The 8,822-nt window shown below is 39.1% G+C and overlaps 1 non-coding gene across 1 annotated transcript; it reads left to right on the forward strand.

Annotated features, from left to right (window-relative positions):
• Positions 1-4,479: 4,479 nt before the first annotated feature.
• On the forward strand, positions 4,480-4,582 carry LOC138088829 (U6 spliceosomal RNA). Its single transcript, XR_011145738.1, has one exon. It is a non-coding gene; the product is annotated as a U6 spliceosomal RNA (small nuclear RNA).
• Positions 4,583-8,822: the final 4,240 nt, after the last annotated feature.

Below are 8,822 nucleotides of genomic sequence, written 5' to 3' on the forward strand. Positions count from 1 at the left end.
AGGATGTCTGGCTCTAGGTGAGTGATCACACCATCGTGATTATCTGGGTCATGAAGATCTTTTTTGTATAGTTCTATGTATTCTCGCCACCTCTTAATATCTTCTGCTTCTGTTAGGTCCATACCATTTCTGTCCTTTATCGAGCCCATCTTTGCATGAAATGTTCCCTTGGTATCTCTAATTTTCTTGAAGAGATCTCTAGTCTTTCCCATTCTCTTGTTTTCCTCATTTCTTTGCATTGATTCCTGAGGAAGGCTTTCTTACCTCTCCTTGCTATTCTTTGGAACTCTGCATTCAAATGGGTATATCTTTCCTTTTCTCCTTTGCTTTTTGCTTTTTCATGGCTATTTATAAGGCCGCCTCAGCCAGCCATTTTGCTTTTTCTATTTGTTTTTCTTGGGGATGGTCTTGATTCCTGTCCTGTACAATGTCATGAACCTCCGTGCATAGTTCATCAGGCACTCTGTCTATCAGATCAGTCCCTTAAATCTATTTCTCACTTCCACTGTATAGTCATAAGGGATTTGATTTAGGTCATACCTGAATGGTCTAGTGGTTTTCCCTACTTTTCTTCAATTTAAGTCTGAATTTGGCAGTAGGGAGTTCATGATCTGAGCCATAGTCAGTTCCCAGTCTTGTTTTTGCTGACTGTATAGAGCTTCTCCATCTTTGGCTGCAAAGAACATGATCAGTCTGATTTTGGTGTTGACCATCTGGTGATGTCCATGTGTAGAGTCTTCTCTTGTGGTGTTGGAAGCGGGTGTTTGCTATGACCAGTGCATTCTTTTCACAGAATTCTATTAGCCTTTGCCCTGCTTCATTCTGTATTCCAAGGCCAAATTTGCCTATTACTCCAGGTGTTTCTTGACTTCCTACTTTTGCATTCCAGTCTCCTATAATGAAAAGGACATCTTTTTTGGGTGTTAGTTCCAGAAGGTATTGTAGGTCTTCATAGAACCGTTCAACTTGAGCTTCTTCAGCATTATTGGTCGGGGCATAGACTTGGATTACCGTGATACTGAGTGGTTTGCCTTGGAAACGAACAGAGATCATTCTGTCGTTTTTGAGACTGTATCCAAGTACTGCATTTCGGAGTCTTGTTGACTGTTTCTTCTAAGGGATTCCTGCCTGCAGTAGGAGATATAATGGTCATCTGAGTTAAATTCACCCATCCTAGTCCATCTTAGTTCACTGATTCCTAGAATGTTGATGTTCACTCTTGCCATCTCCTGTTTGACCACTTCCGATTTGCCTTTGCCTAAAGCTAATATTCATATTTTACTACTTTATTTTTCAAATAATGATGTCACTATGGATTACCAGTATCAGTCAGAAAAAAACTATATAGCTAATGATCATATTTGCATATTACCAAAATGTATTTATTGATGAAATGTATATTTGAAGCATGTATAAAAGCAAATTACTTGGTTCTGGATTTAACGTTAGGTTTTGATAACAGGTAAACTGTCCTAGTAAGATGTTGACCTCAAATGATGTACTAATTAATATTTTTGTGCTCTTTATTTTTTTCCATTCTACAATAGGTACTTCTTTGTGTCAGCAGCTTTTACAGGCACTGGGAACACGTCACAGAAACTTAAATAGTTTCTTGTGTATCTTTTTTAAAACTTTATTTATGTTCATAAACATGTTTGCTTGTTAAAATATGAAATATACAAAAGACTGTATTTAACATCTCCAGTTTAAAGAAAAATAAAACCTATACCCATTAACTAATATCTCCTACCAATACTTGGCTTGAGAAATTGAGTGGTTCTCTTAACTTTGAAGAGCTTGTGAGCCCCTCACTGATTGTATTTTCCTCCTTGTCCCTAAGAAGTAACCATTACCATGACTTTGTGTTATTTCTTTGTATATCCCTACAAAAAAACCTATTTCTTTTCTTCATATTTTTGATGTATATTTAATTGAAATGATTTGTATTCTATGGGTTGCATTGTCAGCACTGAAACTTACCCATGTTAAATGGATAAATTCATCTATAGTCCATTCTTTTTCACTGCTTTATAGTATTCTCTGGTCTGACCATACGATAACTAATTCAGTCAACTGTTGTTGGACATGGGGTGTTTCCAGCTTCTTACCTGGAATTTATGAAACTAGGCTGATAGTCATGTGTCTAACTGAAATGTTAAATCCATTTCCTCTTATATGAGTTTCTTTCTACCATCTTACTATAAAACTTTCTATATGTTCCACTTTGGCTTTTTTCACCTCCATTTCTTGCCTTCTTCAGTTCAGTTCAGTCACTCAGTTGTGTCCGACTCTTTGCGACCCCATGAATCGCAGTACTCCAGGCTTCCCTGTCCATCACCAACTCCCGGAGTTCACTCAGACTCACATCCATTGAGTCAGTGATGCCATCCAGCCATCAATGCTCTGTCGTCCCCTTCTCCTCCTGCCCCCAATCCCTCCCAGCATCAGAGTCTTTTCCAATGAGTCAACTCTTCGCATGAGGTGGCCAAAGTACTGGAATTACAGCTTTAGCATCATTCCTTCCAAAGAAATCCCAGAGCTGATCTCCTTCAGAATGGACTGGTTGGATCTCCTTGCAGTCCAAGGGACTCTCAAGAGTCTTCTCCAACACCACAGTTCAAAAGCATCAATTCTTCAGCACTCAGCTTTCTTCACAGTCCAACTCTCACATCCATACATGACTACTGGAAAAACCATAGCCTTGACTAGATGGACCTTTGTTGGCAAAGTAAAGTCTCTGCTTTTTCATATGCTATCTAGATTGGTCATAACTTTCCTTCCAAGGAGTAAGTGTCTTTTAATTTCATGGCTTCAGTCACCATTTGCAGTGATTTTGGAGCCCAAAAAAATAAAGTCTGCCACTGTTTACACTCTTTCCCCATCTGTTTCCCATGAAGTGATGGGACCAGATGCCATGATCTTCGTTTTCTGAATGTTGAGTTTTAAGCCAACTTTTTCGCTCCCCACTTTCACTTTCATCAAGAGGCTTTTTAGTTCCTCTTCACTTTCTGCCATAAGGATGGTGTCATCTCCATGTCTGAGGTTATTGATGTTTCTCCCAGCAATCTTGATTCCAGCTTGTGTTTCTTCCAGCCCAGTGTTTCTCATGATGTACTCTGCATAGAAGTTGAATAAGCAGGGTGATAATATACAGCCTTGATGTACTCCTTTTCCTATTTGGAACCAGTCTGTTGTTCCATGTCCAGTTCTAACTGTTGCTTCCTGACCTGTATATAGGTTTCTCAAGAGGCAGGTCAGGTGATCTGGTATTCCCATCTCTCAGAATTTTCCACAGTATATTTTGATCCACACAGAAGCAGAAATAGATGTTTTTCTGGAACTCTTGCTTTTTCGATGATCCAGCAGATGTTGGCAATTTGATCTCTGGTTCCTCTGCCTTTTCTAATACCAGCTTGAATATCTGGAAGTTCACGATTCATGTGTTGCTGAAGCCTGGCTTGGAGAATTTTGAGAAATTCACCCTAGAAATTTTAATAACCATGTGGGGCCTTAAGCTTGCACTGCATACAGGCTTTTTCTACTTGCGGAGGGTGGTTTCTCTTGTGGGGCGTGGGCTCTAGGACGTGCAGGCTTTAGTAGTTGCAGTTCAGGCTCTAGCATGTGGGCTCAGTAGTTGTGGTGCACAGGCTTTGTTGCCTCAGGGCATGTGGAATCTTTCAGACCAGGGATTGAACCCATGTCCCCTGCATTTGCAGGTGTATTCTTTTCCACTGGACCATTTGGAAGTCCTTAACATGTAATTTTGACCTTAGTGTCATGAAGAAAGCTGCTGCTGAAGTCATCTTGCTTTTCACTTGTTATTTGTGTCGTCTGTCTTTTTCATTGTAACTCCATAAATTCAGACATGCTTTGGTACAGTCATATCCATTCCCTTGTTCATTCTATTTTGTGATTAGACTTTTTTCCTCGAATTGCTTTTAGCATTTCTTTTCCATTGGTGTTCCTCAGTTTTACAACACTGTGGCTAAGTGAATTTTACTTATATTGACAGTATTTATTGGGCCTTCTGATTCTAAAAATGGATTTTGTCTTGCATTAGTCCTGGAAAAGTAACTCTGGATATTTCTCTTTTTTTCAGTTCCTCAGGTTTTGAGTTCTCACACCAGATAAACCTCCCTACCTTCCATATTTTTTATCTCCGTGTCTGTGCTGCATTAGATTTGGGGTAATTTCTTCAGATTTGTCTTCTGATTCATTAATGATCTCTTCAGCTATTTTTGATTTGCTGTTACACATCCATTCAGCTTTTTATTTCAATGATTTTCATTCATTTTGTATTTCGTGTTTTGAATCTACTTCCCTGCCACTACTCTTAGCCATGCTGGCATCCATTGTTTGATGAGTACAGTAGCTTCTGAATTACTCTCCCTGTAAGTATTGACGTTTTCCCTCCCACCATTCCCAGCTATTTTCCATACGAGAGTAGTCTTTTAGAATTTAAATCTGATTGTTTTGTCCTCGCTTTGGCAGCGCATATACTAAAATTGGAACGATACAGAGAAGATTAGCATGGCCCCTGTGCAAGGATGACATACAAATTCCTGAAGCATTCCATATTTTTCTGAGTCTCATTTTAAGTACATTGTGACTGTGTGGGAGTTACAGGCTGCTTCATGTTGCAGGTGGGGGAACCTTCCTAGGTTGGTGTGAACTAGGACAACAGATCCCCCTGGCCCCTTGCACTCATCATCTTTCTCCTGTGGTCACCTCTTAAGAGGGTCTCTTATTTTCTTTCAGAAACCAAATGCACAGCTTTGTTCTACTATGGAAATTCTGCAATCTTGGAAATCATTACTAGTATCAACTATTAGTCACTTTTTAAAGCCTCAAAAGTGGAGTGGGGATGGGGGCCAGTGGAAGCCTTGTTTGGGTCTTACTTTACCCAAACTGTGTATAAAGAATAAAGTTAGCAGAATGACAAAAAAAAAATCTGATTGTTTTTCCTCCCTGGTTAAAATTCTTCAGTGGCTCCTCATTGTTAGCCTAAAGACTGAATCCTTGACTGTCATTATCTAATATCTGCCTGCTGCATCATCCTTGTATACCAGTCTCAAGCCACACTGACCTTCTCTGCCCTTCAGAGCAGTAACTTCCAGCTATTTTGGCTACTGAAGAATAAGAGAAACATTACATTATAACCCAATACTATAAAAACATATTTGATGCAAAAGTTTATAAAACAATACCCACCCTTTCAATATGTGGTGATCTCTTTTTCTATTCTGTTCGTATTCATAATCTAATTGGTATCAATTCACATTTGAAAAATACTTCTCTAAAGAGCAAGAGTCCTCCTTGTGCTTTAATGTTTGTAATGCTGTTCCCTACCTGGGAATAAATTTTTTCTCCTGTCTCCCTCTTTCCAGAAGCACGCATGTACTTTTAGTTTATTTTTTTCTCCAGAACTCAACTCAGTTACCAAAGAAAACTTGACATTTCCTTACGAAAGGAAAATTTCTTTTACCCCTAAACTAGGCTAGATTCTTCTATTACAGTTTTATCTCATTTGTATTACTTATGCTCAAAATTCTCCAAGTTGGGCTTCAATCATACATGAACCGAGAACTTCCAGATGTTCAAGCTGGATTTAGAAAAGGCAGAAGAACCAGAGATCAAATTGCCAACATCCATTGAATCATAGAAAAAGCAAGAAAATTCCAGAAAAACATCCACTTCACGAAAGCCTTTGACTCTGTGGATTACAACAAACTGGAAAATTCGCAGAGATGGGAATACCAGACCACCTTACTTGCCTCTTGAGAAATCTGTGTGCAGGTCAAGAAGCAACAGTTAGAACCAGACATGGAATGACAGACTGGTTCCAAATTGGAAAAGGAGTACATCAAGGCTGTGTACTGTCACCCTGTTTATTTAACTTATATGCAGAGGACATCATGTGAAATGCTGGGCTGGATGAAGCACAAGCTGGAATAAAGATTGCAGAGAGAAATATGAATAACCTCAGATATGCAGCTGACTCCACCCTTGTGGCAGAAAGCAAAGGGGAACTAAAGAGCCTCTTGATGAAAGTGAAAGAGGAGAGTGAAAAAGCTGTATTAAAACTCTCAGAAAATTAAGATCATGACATCTGGTCTCATCAATTCATGGCAAATAGATGGGGAAACAATGAAAACAGTGACTTTATTTTCTTGGGCTCGGCCTCCAAAATTACTGTAGATGTTGACTGCAGCCATGAAATTAAAAGACGCTTATTCCTTGGAAGAAAAGTTATGACCAACATGGACAGCATATTAAAAAGCAGAGGCATTACTTTGCCCACAGAGGTCGGTCTAGTCAAAGCTATGGTTTTTCCAGTAGTCACATATGGATGTGAGTGTTTGATCATAAAGCTGAATGTCGAAGAATTGATGCTTTTGAACTATGGTGCTGGAGAAGATTCTTGAGAGTCCCTTGAACTGCAAGAACAAACCAGTCCATCCTAAAGGAAGTCAGTTCTGAATATTCATTGAAAGGACTGATGCTGAAATGGAAGCTTTGGCCACCCAATGAGAAGAACTGACTCACTAGAAAAAAACTGACGGTGGGAGAGATTGAAGGCAGGAGGAGAAGGGGATGACAGAGGACAAGATGGTTAGATGGCATCACCAACTCAATGGACGTGAGTTTGAGCAAGCTCCGGAGTTGGTGATAGACAGGGAAGCCTGACATGCTGTAGTCTGTGGAGTCACAGAGTCAGACATGACTGAGCGACTGAACTGAACCCAACTTACGTTAATAATTTTATAATTAATTGGTTAATATTTGCCCTAGACTATCAGTTTCATTTGTTTATGGATAATATTTGTCTTATTCTTTGCCAAATTCCTAATGCCTGGCTTGTATTAGGCCCTTAATTAACTATTGAATAGACTTTGCAGGTGGTGTTAGTGGTAAAGAACCCGCCAATGCAGGAGACGTAAAAGAGGTGGGTTCAGTCTCGAGTTGGGAAGAGCCTGTGGCGGAGCACATGGCAGCCCACTCCAGTATTCTTTCCTTGAGAATCCCATGGGCAGAGGAGCCTGGCGGGCTACAGTCCATAGGGTCGCAAAGAGTCAGACATAACTGAAGCAACTTAACACGCACAAACTATTGAATGAATGAATAAATGTTGTTCAGAATGGTAGAGGAAAAATTGTGGACTTGGAGGGAGAGAGTTTGATAAATGTACCTTTTCAAAAGCTTACAAAGAGTTCCCCAGCACTTCTTTCCATGAGTTTACAGTTGATGTCTGATACACAGACACAAATGTAATACAGTTTGTTAGGTACTGTTGTATTTGAAACTGAAAATAGACTGGTGAAGTGTCACAGTATCCTTTTTTTTTTAATGGTTAAGGTCACTGGAAAACTTGTTAAAATCTACACAATACTGCAATTTATGAGAAGTTTCAAAACTCTCTTGGTCTTGGCTCTTTCTTGGTAGAAGCAAAGATAGAAGCAGATATTCTAATGATCTCAGATATTTTCCTTCCTTTGTACTTCACAGCTAAACAGCGTATAAAACTATTGCCTTCTAAAATGACAATATTCTGAACTTGGAATTCTGTTTGTCAGCCTACTGTTGATCTCCATATCTAACCAATATTTTGTTTTCCAGTTGGATGTGTGGACAAAGGAAGAGAGAACAGCTATCCTCACAGATCCTCATGCATCTTGAAGAGGTCACTTGGAAAGTAAACCCTTGATTTTAGTACCACTGCTAATACAGGAGCAGTGGAAGCCCTAAATCAGGTTTGCCTCAGCCTTAGACGTCGGTGGTAAAATCCTGAGCAGTAAAGACCATCAGGAAGAGAAGGAAACAAGGTCAGGGCTAGAGGGAAATGTTTAAAACTTCCAATGAGTCTTTAATTAGACTCTCAGAAGGAGCCTGCTGTTAAATTGTTTTATGTATTTTCCATGCAAATAATTTACTCCCACACATTTTATTTCTCTCAGAGATCAAACCATCCTCTGGAAAAGTGTTAACTTACTGGAGAGGTAGCACAAACACTGTTAAGTTTTGTTAATTTTTCATCTCCAGTATTTAATAAACTGTTTGACTATTTGAATCTGCAAGAAATAACATTAAGCATCTCCTATTTTGGTTCTAAAACTGTGACTCTCATGCTGACTTCCATTTAGCCTAATGAGACTGGTAGAACAATGCCAGATTGATTAATTTTGTTTTTAAGTATTGTGAGGACAATGGAGAAGCTGACATTTTGAACTGGGAAGCAGCATGGGTGCTTAGGCACAATTCCAGCTAAATAAATGAAGTATATGTCTGTGTATGCATAAGTCTGATGACTTGAAAGTATACTTCTAAGATTCCATGTGCATCAGTGTTAGATAGCAGCTGTTTGAGGACCAGAGGACGACTTGTGTGCACAATAGCATGGAAAAAAACAAATGGATTGCAGAAAGATAGTCTTACTTGATCAGGGCTTGAAATGTGGTGCTCTTCTGAGGGAGTAAAACAGTATTCGATTGCATTTATTTGTAGATATGTTGTTTTTCTTAACCTCTACATTCCCTTTTAAGCCTGGTAACCATAATTTGTTCATCTTTGTACTCACTAAACAGTAGATACTCCCTAAATAGTAGATACTTAGTAGATATTTCCTCCACTACCTATTTGTTTATTCAAGTGATTTCCTCTGGTTTCCTCAACTTAGGGAGTATGTCTTTATTTTAAAGACAAATAATCTGCATAGAGAGGATGCACTGATTAGTTATGTCTGTTCACTTTGCCAATTAGAATGGAGCTGTTGGTCATCTGTGCAGAAGTCAATCAGTGTTTCTCTACTCCTAGCCAGAGACTTG

Source organism: Capricornis sumatraensis, chromosome 11 (assembly GCF_032405125.1).
Source record: "Capricornis sumatraensis isolate serow.1 chromosome 11, serow.2, whole genome shotgun sequence".
Lineage (NCBI taxonomy): Eukaryota > Metazoa > Chordata > Mammalia > Artiodactyla > Bovidae > Capricornis > Capricornis sumatraensis.